A 14,061-nucleotide genomic window follows, 5' to 3' on the forward strand; every position below is an offset into this window, starting at 1 on the left:
ATTTCTTTTTATCTTCCAGTGAATTTTCATTGTTGTCGTCGAACAGTTCAACTAAACTAGCAGGTAGTGTACCCTAACACCACCTTTGGGTCATGAAATGAGCCTGGTTTTACGTCCTATCCCATTATTCGGATGATGCAATGGATGTGTGATATTGAGATGTGCGTGGTAAGTAAGGATTTTTGATGAGAGCAATTAAAGTTTTTTATGCAAGAAGCGAAATGTGTGTAAGGATATGTATGTGGGAAAAAGTGAGCATGAGGCGAGATTGTGTTATCTTTCTATGGTTGCTTAATATATTTGTGGGAGTGACTGATGACGGAAGTTAATGTAAGGACATTTGAATTAAGTGTACAGTTTTGATATAAGAAAATGGGTCAGGAACCGAGTGCTGAATGGCTGATGTTTGTAGATGATCCAGTAATGACTGAGGGTAGTGAAGGAAACATTTGGACATTAGCAAGAGGAGAAAGTTAAGTGAATGACGTCATACAAGCGTGAGCTACCATGGGTAAATAGGAAATAAATTGGACACCAAGCGTATTTGTAGATGGTATATGGGAGTAAATGAAACGGGTGATGGTAAAGATGGGAGGTTAAACAGAAACCAGAGAGAATGGAAGCAGTTGATTTTTTATTTGTATTGGTATGTGGGAATAAATGAAACAGGTGATGGTAACATTCAGTAACTGTTGTACAGAATATACAGTAGTAGGTTCTCTTCCAGGTAACGGTGTGTGCAGAAGATCAGGAAGAGAACTGGCGTGTCTTTGCTAGCCAAAGTCGATTTGTTGACTTAATTTTCGTTATGGAAGTGAAGTATGTATGTTCACTGAAGCTTCCAAGATAGTTTGCTTAGCAGATGGGCTTCAGGATATTCAGATCCGAGGGATTGTAAAATAACTTCAGATAAATATCAGAGCTGTGTGGTAGTTCAGTGATGTGGAAAGAATGGAAGACAATAGTTCAGGGGAACACTGTGTACACTTCGGAAGTTTTAGAAGGGAAGGAGGAAGGGATAGGCTTTCTGATATATATAAAAAGAACTTTATACAAGTAGCGCAAGAATACATGCAAGACAAGGGTGAATGATATAGTGTATGGGGGTTCGATGTGCTGCTGATGGGACTAAAGACAGCACTCAGTAGGAAAGAGTCTAGCATATATTGGAAATACTCTGCACATGGGCTTCAACAAAGGTTCAGAAGTTGGAAGTTTAAATGTAGCAGTGATCACTGTCTTGTCTCTAGAGCCATCCCCTGTTGAGGGAGATGGATTCATGTTGAAAACATGAAAGAGAGATAATCAAACACTACTCTAAGATATTGAGCATTGAAAACAAGCTAAAATGAATCTTAGAAGCAAAATTTTTTAGTGCGCAGTGCTTTCAGGCAAAAGTATATTATTGAGATTTTGTTTGTGAGGGCTTTCCGACGTAGGGATTTCATGATTGGTTTGGCATGAATGAAATAATTAATGGATATCATAAAGTTCAAAACATTAAAAACATTATTATCAGCTCCACAAAAACCTCATTTTCAAACGTGTAATTCCAATTCTAAATTCTATGAACTTCAAGTATATTGTTGACATTTATCAACATATTATTTTTTAATTTTATGTTTAATTATTCGTATCGAACAGACATGTTCTAAATAATTCTATCCATTTTATATATACAAACAAATATAAAGACTGGCATTTTAAATTTGCATTTACCGGCGCATAAAACTGGACATTTTCCTTGAATGGTTCCTCTCTCTCTCTCTCTCTCTCTCTCTCTCTCTCTCTCTCTCTCTCTCTCTCTCTCTCTCTCTCAACTCCAATTTTTCTCTTCAGTCAACAGAAAACCTCTTCAATTATAGAAGGTAAATGAACCTATGAACAAATAAAAAGAATTCTCTCCAAAAAGCTTTCCTCTTTTGCATTAATTGCTTAAATTTAAAAGTGAAAACCTTTCCTAAAATATATATTTATTTTAAACGTCTGGTGAAGAGAAAAACGCCGTCATTCAAGTTTTACCTGACAGCGTTTGGAATACACAGTTAGAACTTTATCTAAACTCGTATTTATACGAATAAGTTCTGCTCTAAGCCTTTGAATGTATGTCGATGTGCTTGCTGACATCGTACGTAGGCTACATGCAGTATATGATGCATACCAATAAAAACACAAAACTGAATTCAGTGAATACGTAATAAACGGACTGGCGAGGTTTCGTCAGCAATATTCATTCTTTCGTGAATGTTGTTATCACTAATGTTACTTTCTTCTGTCAGTGTACATCGGCGTTTTGTTCGAATCTACTGAGAATCTGACATTTATTTCAGGTGCCCCTCTTGAAACCATTTTCTTTCAGCGTACTTATTGATCAACATATTACACATCGGCGTAACTATAACAAACAACGATTCGTACATCTCTCGTTATAAATAGTACTGTGTGCAATAAGCGTATACATCACGGTGCCACCTAATATTCTCTATCTTTAATACCTGACCTTTACTGTTGCTGCCCGACTAATAAACCTTAGCCACCATGGAGTTAAGTCTGTGTAATAGTAAAAGAAAGCGCGATTGCATATAACCAATCATTAAACATCTGATAGTATCAAATATTAAAAAAACTACATAAAAGTAATAAGGGCTGAATTTGGTACTGATGATTACCGCACAACAACCATTACAGTTTCTAAGACATTACCTAACCTATTAAATCCATCATTAAGACAAAATATCTCTTACACAAAGACCACGCGATTTGATCCTGCACTCTTCCACCTGGAACAAAATATCGATAATAATTTACTACAAAGTAGAAGCATTTCCCTATACAATTACGAGAGCGGAAAATGAGAATATGTTAAGCTCATGACAATGTTTTCAGCAAACAAAAATGCGAACGTTCAGAGACAGAGAAACCTCAGCTAAGATTGGATAATCGACGCACACCACAACAACTAAAGGACATAAATAAGGTCCCTCTTCTTCATCCCTATCTTACCTAAAATCTAATCACACGTCATTCGGGAAGTGTACTATAAGCTAATTTTTTGTAAAAATCCAATAACTTTTGAATGACTAACATACACACACACACAATTGTGTAAACAGACAAACAAACAAACTGAAACAAAAACATAACCTAGTCGGAGGTAATAAAATTGAAAGTATCAACAAAAACGGGGCAAACATATGAGTAATCGGCCTTGTGGAATAAGCTACATACTCTTTCTCTTTTTAAATACGCACGTGTTTCATCCATTTTACATAAGGAATATTTATGCTGCATATTAAACTGCCAAACCGTGGCATTAAGAATTTACTTTTATTTCGAATGCTTTCATCAATAAGGAATTATATAAATCGTCCTACCCCGACCAAGATTTGCGCCTGGCAAGACAGGCAAACTGGCTGTGCTGTACATACTCCCGTCGAGTTCAGATCCGTACCCAGAATAAACAAGGAAATGCGCCGAAGTTTCTTCGGCTCAATCGATTTTTCTGTATAGCTTATAATCGAGGCCACCGAAAATGGATCTATATTGGTGGTCTCGGTATAATGCTGTATGAGCAGCGGCCCATGAAACTTTAACTACGGTCCGGTGATGGCCTGTCCTATATCGTTGCCAGAAGCACTTTAACCTTAAATGAAATAAAAAAAAACTACTGAGGCTAGAGGGCTGCGATTTGGTATGTTTGATGATTGGGAGATGGATGATCAGCATTTCAATTTGCAACCTTCTAGCCTCAGTAGTTAAGACCTGAGGGCGGACAGACAAAGCTGGCACAATAGTTTTCTTTTACAGAAAACTAAAAAACAAGCCCTCACCCACCAAAATAACCGAGTGTTGGACTTGGTTGGTAACACGCACTTTTATACAAGATGGTTTGTTATTAATCATTAACATGACACTAATATACTGTACTTTTAAAATTGTCACAAATAACCGACTGACACGGAATTCACTTTACCTACTAAGGGATTCAGAGCCGATGAAACACGGTTTGTCAGCAACACCTTTTTATCAAAGCATCAGATAAAGGTGAAAGTTTGCAAGTGTATATTTTATAACCCTACCCTAATTCTTACAGTATTTTTAGTACCTAAGTTCAATAGTTATGGTACTTATCGGAAGTAAACGTGTGTTTCCTACACAGCCATCAAAATCGCTGGTGGGTTTTGAACACAATAGTTGACGTTAACTTTGTGTGACGTCATGAGGCTCCACCCAAGGTGAAGAGAAGTTTATATGGGAAAACGTCTCTTCACTGTAATCTGCCCTTTTGATGACATATTCACTAATTGATGTTGTGCCAAGGCCAAAGAAAGAAAGGTCACCAGCACTTCCCCAAATCCCCATGCAGGCGGAGCTTTGTTTACCACCTTATTGCGTCAGCGGAGGTGGATTGCCGTAATGAGCGAACCTCAAAATGCGTCATCACCTGCGTAGTTACCCCAGGTGGGAAGCAAATACGCCCAATTGGGTGGGCCTTGTCTCTCTTGTGATGTTGGTACCCATCTGAGCTTCAGTGATATCAATGATGGCGTCGGGATTTGTCATCATCCCTTATTGGTTTTATCATTCTCCAATAATTTTGTTATTATTATTATTATCATTGTTATTATTATTAATTATTATTATTATTATTATTATTATTATTATTATTATTTTTGTGGAGGTTTTCAAAACTTCCATAGCAGTTGTTGGGACTATGCTGTTAGCTTGGATTTCTTCCATTTTCTTGACATTCGTATTGTTTCTACTTTACAAATAATATTGTTTCTACTTTACAAATAATTCAAAGTATGTAATTCATCCACATAATGAACCAGCCTCAAGCTCATTTGTTAGATCTACATCTATTCAGGGCGGGAATACGAAAAGACAATCCGTTATGTTTTACCTTAGGTTTCGATACTATAGCCTTCTATTTGCTGCAGCCAGAGATGAATGTTGCCAAGTAACTGTTACCCACTACAGAAATAATTATCTATTCATGCTACAGTAAATCTTGCCATGGGTCTTCTTGCTTGTGTACAAAGTGGCAAGCCATAGAACAAATGCAGTCTTGCAACCACGGGGGCAGTTCCATATCCTGCAGGCCATATCGAATTTGTCGAAGGGTAGACTGTGTAAGCATATCCATTAATGGCCTACCTGGTGAATGGGTGGAGCCTTATGACGTCATATGTTTACGTCACGAATTCTTTTAGGATCCTTGTCTGTGATTTTCTCGGTTCCGGCATTGGCGACTTCATTTTACTCTATAAATATCAAAACTGTCGAACTTAGGCACTAAATAACACTTGTAAAAATTTGGTAGGGTTATAAAATATACACTTGACAACTTCACCCTTATCCGATGCTCTATTAAAAAGTTGTTGCCGAAAAACCGTGTTTCATCGGCTGTGAATACCCTTAGCAGGAAATACCTTACGAGTAATCCTTTAGCGAGCATTACCAGAAACAGCTGCCATTTCAAAATACCTTCTTGGAAAGTTAAGCACAGTACAAATCTAGGGCACTTTCACTGCTGTCATTCAATAGAGAACATTACCATAATTTATAAAATGGCATAAATAAAATGGCCCATGTGGGTACCTTTTCCGTTTTGGGGTGTAAAAAACCGTTTTCGTGACTACGATCATTCTTAAAGTTTTAACTGGCAACAACAAGTAAAGTTATTAAAGAAAGTATTTAGATACTACTCAAGAATGGAAACACTACTAAACATGAAGTTATAATAACTTACAATAATGAAACAGTTTACATAAATGTATTCAAAAATTCACAGTAGAAAATTTGCAAAATATATAAATAATATATTCCAGATTTTGTACAAACACATTGAATAAGTATGTGAATATGAAACCTAAAATGGACATGGAGTTATGAGATATGGAATATAAATATTATTCATATGAGCACACATAGAATAAAAACTGAATTAAGACACATGAAATAGAAATAGGAATATGTACAACAAGAAAATGTGAAATTATTTATGTACAATAATTAAAACTTCACTCAGGTGCATATTTGCTTTCATGAAATGAAGCACAGCAATTCTTGGTGTCAGAGAGGCAGAGGTTTCAGGGAGAATGTGTCTGGTGTCTAGGGACTTGTGGGTGACATCCTCACGCAGAATGAAAATGAAGAAGGAGGAGGAGCAGAGATCTTGACCCTTCCGAATGCCAGACAAGACAGGGGAAGGCTATGCAACTCCCCCTTTTCGCCAAAGTCAGAGCCAAAAGGAACGCAGACTTAAGAGTAAGGTCTTGGTCCTTGGATCGTGAGAATGACTTGATGGGCGACCTGGTAAAACTCCTCAGCATCAGGGACACAGCCCACTCGGGTGGGGGGTGTCAGTGATGTTTAACGGGGACAAGACAGTTCAAAACTCTTCATTAGCATAGACAACTCCACTGAAGAGGGGAGGTCTAGCCCCTTCAGTCCGAAAAATTGCAATAGGGCAGAGCGATAGAACTTTCCTGCAGCTAATGAGAGGAGCCTGTTTTGGTAAAGGTAGATGTTCCCGCTGAACAGAAACACACACTGGAGAGGTACCCCTTCTACGGCACCAACTGCAGAAGACAGACCAATTTCCCTGGTACACACTCATAAAGGAACAATTAAGGTATCCGGACATCTCCCTTGCAGCTCTGCAAAAAAAAAAAAAAAGCCTCTCTCTCTGACAGGAGATGCGTGAAGGTTCACGGAGTGTATCCCCTGGTGGTAACGGTGAATGTATGACTGACATAGAAGGGTGCCAAAGAAGCAGCCCTCTCAATGCCATGAACAAAAGAGACAGCAGATTGGAATACTACTCGGCATGTGCTAAACAAGGAGCCATCAGAATCATCTGAAGATCATGGTTGAGGGTATCTTCCATCACCCCCAGGGATCCAGAACTGGGAGCAAAAGACAGGAAGCTTACTGTTCAATCTGGTCACAAATAAGTAGAGCATGGGAAACCCTAATAGCTCAAACATTACATTACTTTTTTAGTTGTTTAAATGCCTTCATAAAAACTGTGTTTTAGGAATTCAAATGCATTAACTAATGTTTTGAGAAAAATACCTCGCTTGACCACCACCTCCCCTAACCTTTGGCACCATAAATCACAATAATACATTTGAAACAACCTAAACACAATTATCCTAACCTAATTTTAGGGTGCCAGATCCTTACCTGGCACCCACAAACATAACCTAGGTTACCAGGTCTTGACTTGCCTAGTGCATGACATTTCTTTAAAAACCTTACCTTAATCATGATCAGAACTGGAATATATCCATGGGATGTTACAATACATACTTGTATTTCATCCTTTTGTATTTTCCCCCATCCAAAAAGCACGGATTACCACTGTGGTCTCTATAATTACAAGATATCAGAGGAAGCCAGTACAGTATATATAAAACAAGGCCTAGCCTATTAGTTTGCTACCGAAGAACATCATTAGAAACTTTCAATTTCAAAATACATGCCAAACCATAAGAAAATCTTATTTTCAACTTCAGAATATTATCACAGTTTTAAGTAAAAATTCCAAAATCCCACTTAGCCTGATTAGTTAAATTTGAAAAAAAGAATAATCAGTTTCAGCATTGTTCACTTACCCACATTTCCATATGAAATACCTAAATTAGTTCAAAGTATACTAACCATCCTCACCCAAAATCAATGGGACAAACAAAATTTGAATATGAACCCCAGCCTCGAGCCCATTTAAACATAAAACGAAGAACTTTGTAGAAGTTCCAGCGGATAACAGTATTCACCAGTTAATATTTTGGTAACAATAAATTTGCAATAGATCTTAGTATGATTTTTGGATATTGTTTTTAAATTATTTCTGTATTTTGGACTTGAAAAAATAATTTTCCTATGTTTTCATGTGTGCTTTGAATGCTTCTGACATTCGTTTCATTAGAAAATTACTAGTTTTAGAGAGTGTCCCAACGTTGTATCCTAACATCTGAAGGACCTTAGTGGTTATTGAGGGGGTTTTAGGGTGGGGAGACATATAAAACGAGTGAAATACAAGGAACTTAATCCCACTGATAGTTCTCATTCGGATTAAAATAAGTTTACAAAACATTTTCAGACTATTATTATTTACTAAGGTGTGGACTTGATACTCTAGGTTAGATTAGGTTAGGTTTGGTTAGGTCATTTGCTAAAGAAACAAAAGTTAGAAATATTCAAAGCATTCATCAAACCATAAGTATACAATATTTTCATGTTCAAAACGCCACACTGATTTAAATTATAATTTTGCCATTTTTTTTATTATGCATACTAAGGAGATTAAAAAAGTAAAATGCTGATAGGGCAACACAAGCTAAGGGTTAAGTTTGGATGTATCCCTGTTTCAATTTTTTTCCATCATCCAAAATTGGCCTTTTTAACTGGTCAAACCATAATGCTAGTCACGGGTAATGAGTTCACCAGGAATGTAAATTGGAACTGAAATATAAAGTTCAGGCCAAAGTCCAATGGCTGGGATCTATGTGGTCATTTAGCGCTGAAAGGGAAACTGTGAGTAAAAACGTTTTAAAGGTGTAATAGGTGGATATTTTTGCAGTTGCACTATGAAACAATTGTTAGAAGAGGATGGAAAGTAAGATGGAAGAAAGAATATGAACTCAGGCGCATTAGTTGGAATGAAAGGAGTTGCAGTAGAACTATAGTATAACTCCACACAGGTTATTACCCTGGAGTTTGAGTTTATCTATAGTATTTTAGTTTCTTATCAAGAATTTACCGTTGTTTTTTGGCAGTTGACTGTAATTAACCTACAATTAACCTTAGAACTGACAAGTTATTGTATGCTGGTCATCCTGGAATGCTGCCATACATGTGCAGTGTTATAGGGGAACTTTAGTAAAAAGTGGAGTTTTCTTCACCCAACCCCCCTGCTAAGTATCATGGCCTACTAGGTTAGGTTAGGTTAGTATAGTTCCTTTTATAACAAGTTTCCTTAGCCAATCCCTTCTTGAACATGTGACTCCCTAATGACTTGCGCAAACACAAAACCATTCCATAACAACAACATGGCAGTCTGGTCTTTCTCCCAACGTTTTCCCCACCCAAAACCCTGCACTCTCAAAGGGTTCCCAACAATGTTGGGTAGATATGAGGTTAATAACATAATTGGCCGACAATAAACAAAACCACCTCCTTCAGCAGCGACACTAAAAGTACAGGAAAAATTAATTTCCAAGGTAATAAGTCTGTGAGGAGCTGTTGCGTGGTTTTACCTTAATAGGCTAATAGCTCCGCTAGGCTATTTCAACCTCAAAGACGAGGGTAATCTGTCATTTTTCTTTTTCATCCAAAGAACATATAAATTTGTTTTCCATTTAATTTGGGAGGCAGTATGACAGTATGACTGGGGGATAATACAAAAATGGGTAGGTCTAAGTAGCCACTCTGCACGGCGATTTCTTTCTAACTTGACTTTTTCTACAGTTTTTTGGTAGCTAATTAAGGATTTACCTTCAATTTTTGCCGCACGAATGTAATTAACCTGTAATTAACCCCTGAAGTCCATCCAACATGGGGTTTCTATACGCGATCTTCACAAGACAGAACACGGGTACGTCTGTTTGGAACGGTTCATATCCCGTCCGGCAAGTCCATTAACTTGTTACCATATGGGTACCGCCCCCACTGGGCCAGTACTAAACACGGCGAAGGGACATTCCATTTGGCCGACAACAAACAAATGCACCGCCAGTATCAGAAGCCCTAGAAGTGTGGAAGAAACCAGTTTCCAGGGTAAAAACAGGCGCAGAGCTAATACTTAGAAATACCCAAAAATGACTGGTTTGAGCCATAATAATGCCTAACACCACATAAAGTAAGCTTTACCATGACACACATGGAAAATTTCTAGGTACTAATATAAGCCTATGCTATGGTATGCTACTCACCTCATAGAAATATGTCATCCCCAATGTAATGAAGCTTCACCTAGCCTATCTGCCAAGGTTAATCCTCCATACCGTGAGGTACAACAGTCAGGGTCATCCTTGGACAGTGCTAGTCAACTTCGCTGGCGAAGATCAGATAGGAAGAAGGTCACAATTAAACATTTCACAAAACGTTTTTTAATCGTTATGGCAGTGTGTTTTGCCCAAGAGTAGTGGATACCTTTACCCTTAATAACATCCCATATGCAGACATTTTAAACGTCAGGGAGTGAAAAGAATAAAATTTCACTGATACTAGGCTATCACAATTCAGGCATACAAAAGTTTTTATTGCAACAAATTAGTAAGAATGCAATACTTGCAGCATCACGATTGCTTTCGAATGAGTAGGGCACAGGAATTCGGAAGTTGTCCAACTTGTCCGAGACTGAAGTTGCACCGAGTCAGACGCAAATGAAGTACTACAGTACAGTATTCTTTGATATTTCCTTATTCGCAGTAGATATAATTGTTCACTATATTAGTCAATCATTTCTATATAAAACATTTATGAAATAATGCGAAGGTAGTCCGGATTTTTTTTTAAATTTACATTTGCATTCTTTAGCATGGCTCTGTTGGTTTTCATGATCTCGGGGTGAGATTGTTGGTGGTGTCAAGGCTTCATTATCATCTTTGTGTCCTCTGTCATATTTTACGGTAGAGAAAGATAGACATAAGAGGGTATCCACAGATAACATGGAGAACTTGTTTTAGTAACTTGTAAAAGAGGACATTCCTGAAGCCTATTGCCGCCGTGATACATGAGACCGTGGGGTTTACGCAGCATCCCCTTGAGTATACATATGCTTTTGAATCTGCAGATTCCTTACGTAGGTCAAATAACCATTTGCTCTGGGTTATTTGTAAGTTTGCATTACTCAGCCGTCCAAGTATATTAATTCTATAGGTACTATGAATTCTATATCAACTGAAGGTTATATTTTGCTTCGTTAGAAACCTAATTAAAAAATGGTAACAACTTGGAGGTTTAGAGACAATGCCTACGATGATGTAATTTACGTTCCAAAATTTTATTAATTCATGTTACTACTATAGGACCTGTCCCCCAATGGCTGTCGGCCTAAGAAACAGATCAGCGCCTGCTCTATGAGCCTACAGAGGCCCAGGAGGACTTTAACTAACTTTAACTGACTACTATAGCATGAGTCACAAATCATTTACCTTCCTCAAAAGCAAATTGCTTCTCTTTATCAACGAATCATTCAATGTTTAATTGCTCAATAAGGTCAGATAGCCTCAAATAAACTCTTTATCTCCTATATTATAAAGCTAATAATTTTACATAGATACCTGAATGCTAGCACAAGAGGTTTACGATACAGGACTGAAAGTTTACAACGTGGCAGAGAATGGTCTCGAAAGTGCTACTGTGCTTGGTTTCTTGTAAAAATGATGAGAACCGTATTCTAATAATTAATAATTATAATTAAATAATTAATACTTATAATTAACATTACTGTAAGAGATGAAGTGTGATACATTTCCAACAATTTTTTCAGCGAAACTTACAGGTTTTCCGTTGCTGAAAATCTTCATTTTTCCTTCAAACCTAGACTTTTCAATAATAATGCTTTGTTACAGGCAGACGAACTCCTGTCAGATAATGTTCAGGAATTATAATCCAAACAGTGTTAGGAAGGATGTCTTCGGTTCGGTTTCAGGCATTAGATTGTCTCAAATTTAGGATGATGAGTTAGGCGAAATGGTAGAACTTCAAGGTTTCTATTTTCGCAACAAAGTTTACTACCCTCGGGGCCAAATCCATTATTAGAATTCGAAGTAATGCAGCCACTACGAGCTGTCACTGCAGGATCTTCACATTTTTCCAGTGTTATAATTAGAGAAACTGTAGAGTACCCAAATCCAGTAGCTTCCATTAACTGTGTGGGAAGTTATAGTGTTCATGACTAGAACCAAGGAATAATACACACACACACACACCCATATATATATATATATATATATATATATATATATATATATATATATATATATATATATATATATATATATATATATATATATATGTATATATATATATATATATATATATATATATATGCATATTTTTTAAACATTACTTCCCCAGCCTCGAGTGTTTGCACTGAAAAACAAAGATGCCTCTTTAGGGTAGATCAGAACTGTGGCCTGAATCTCCAGCGCGAAAATCTATGAGACGCACTTCAGTACCAAGATGCACCATTATCTATAATCTTACACATTGCTCAGCGTGAAAAAGAAAGTCATACAGTCTTCATAAATTCGGAAGTTCATTAGTCTATAAATCACATGCCAGGGCAAGTCTAATTCATTTCCCTCCTATAGAGACTGCCTCGTTTTTTCCAGGAGATTAAAAGAAAAGATAGAAGACTAATACCACACTTCAGCAGATATGAATAACCTCGTCGAAAATGAAAACACGTTCCGAAAAGACGCATTAGCAATTGAAAATGAAGTGTATATTGGGTAGCGGCTGATCAGGCATTATAATTAGATACGAAACCTGAGCACCTTAGCTGACGCTGAGATCCTAACACCTTTGGTTCGTTAAACTTATTCATTAATCCGTGTACCAGAAAGGAAAGCTCTTGGGCATCTTCAATTACAAGAGACATCAATTCGATATGTTAATGAAAGGAGAGAGAGAGAGAGAGAGAGAGATTAACCTTTTTCTTTGATACTGATATTGTGGCCGTTGAAATTAAAATAAAACCTATTATCTGTCACAAAGGCGAATAATTTCCATCAGAATTGTCTTCCTCTTTTATGTATTACATTTTCCAGACTTATTTAATCCATGCACCATCTCTCATTAGTAGGCATACAGAGATTCACACGGTTCTGTCGACTTCACTTTGGGCATTCTGAGTGTCATCTGATCCAGCATGCGTTCTCTTTGTGGCCTCGTTGATAATCCATATTTATTTATTTATTTATTTATTATTCTGTAGCTCGCCTTGATTATTGAACCGTACTGTATCCCTACCTGATACAGAGCACCATTAAAGTTCTTCATGAAAGAAAAATAAGCCTTTTGTCGTAATTTTATATTAATATATTCAATTGACTCACGCCATCCATTTGCTGAATTCTGTAAAGAATATTGAAAGGAAAGAGAAATATAGAATTTTCACTCTTACGAGTCTATTTGACTAGCCTGTTTGACACAGACCAGGAACCGAAAGAAGTCTTATGGAATTTGTGGAAATAGATGAGAGAATCTCAGGCGATGGAAGTTAGTGAAAACGGATCTTTATGAGCTTCTCTGAAGCTGACTGAGAGAAGGATCTAAAGACGACCTGGTAATGTCATATTTGTATGTAAATTGTCCTTTATTGGATAGACCTTGAGAAGGTATGAGGTATCATCTTACAAGACTACTCTGAGTGGAAAACATTACCTCAGGGTCACATCGCGGATTTTTCCATTTTTCACATTTGCAAACTAGATCTCTCTCTCTCTCTCTCCTATTGTTCGTACACATATATATGCATAATTTATACACACACACACACATATATATATATATATATATATATATATATATATATATATATATAAATGTATAAATGTATGTGTGTATGATTTTGATTTTTATCAAAGGTAAAGACGGTAGAAGAGACTTAGAATTATGGGGCATAACATTACTTTTTATATATAGGAAGGTACGTGGTAGGATTCTATACGAAAACATTTAAAAAATGACGAGGGATTGGTAGGGGTGAAAAATAGTTTGGGTTTAAACAAGGTGTGAAACGGTTATGCGCGGAGCTTGCGAGTAACAGGTGTATGGGTGGGGATACATGGCCCTGATAAAACTTTATGGCAGAATCAATAAAAGGGTAATGTGGAGGGTGTTGAGGATGTGTGGTTTAGGACTTTAGGAGATAAGGTGTTGAGAGTGATTAAGCTGTTATGGAAGCAAAGTGTATGCTGGAACAGGTAGATGTGAGAGTGAATAATTTTGTGTAAAGGTGGGTCTTTGTAAAAGGAGTAATGCCAGAAGTCGAAAAAAGAACAGCGGCTTTGGATGCAAGGTTGTGGTATAAGGGAG

The 14,061-nt window shown here is 37.1% G+C and overlaps 1 protein-coding gene across 1 annotated transcript in view; it reads right to left on the reverse strand.

The window, feature by feature from the left end:
• The window catches only part of LOC136835362 (protein hairy-like), a 37,889-nt gene extending 27,448 nt beyond the window's left edge, over positions 1–10,441 (reverse strand). The window contains exons 1-2 of the mRNA XM_067098778.1: positions 10,307–10,441; positions 9,945–10,066 (exon numbers count right to left, since the gene is read on the reverse strand). The gene's annotated coding sequence lies outside the window, so the exon portion shown is untranslated. The remainder of the gene's footprint in view (positions 1–9,944; positions 10,067–10,306) is intronic.
• Positions 10,442–14,061: the final 3,620 nt, after the last annotated feature.

Source organism: Macrobrachium rosenbergii, chromosome 55 (assembly GCF_040412425.1).
Source record: "Macrobrachium rosenbergii isolate ZJJX-2024 chromosome 55, ASM4041242v1, whole genome shotgun sequence".
NCBI classification, from domain to species: Eukaryota; Metazoa; Arthropoda; class Malacostraca; order Decapoda; family Palaemonidae; genus Macrobrachium; species Macrobrachium rosenbergii.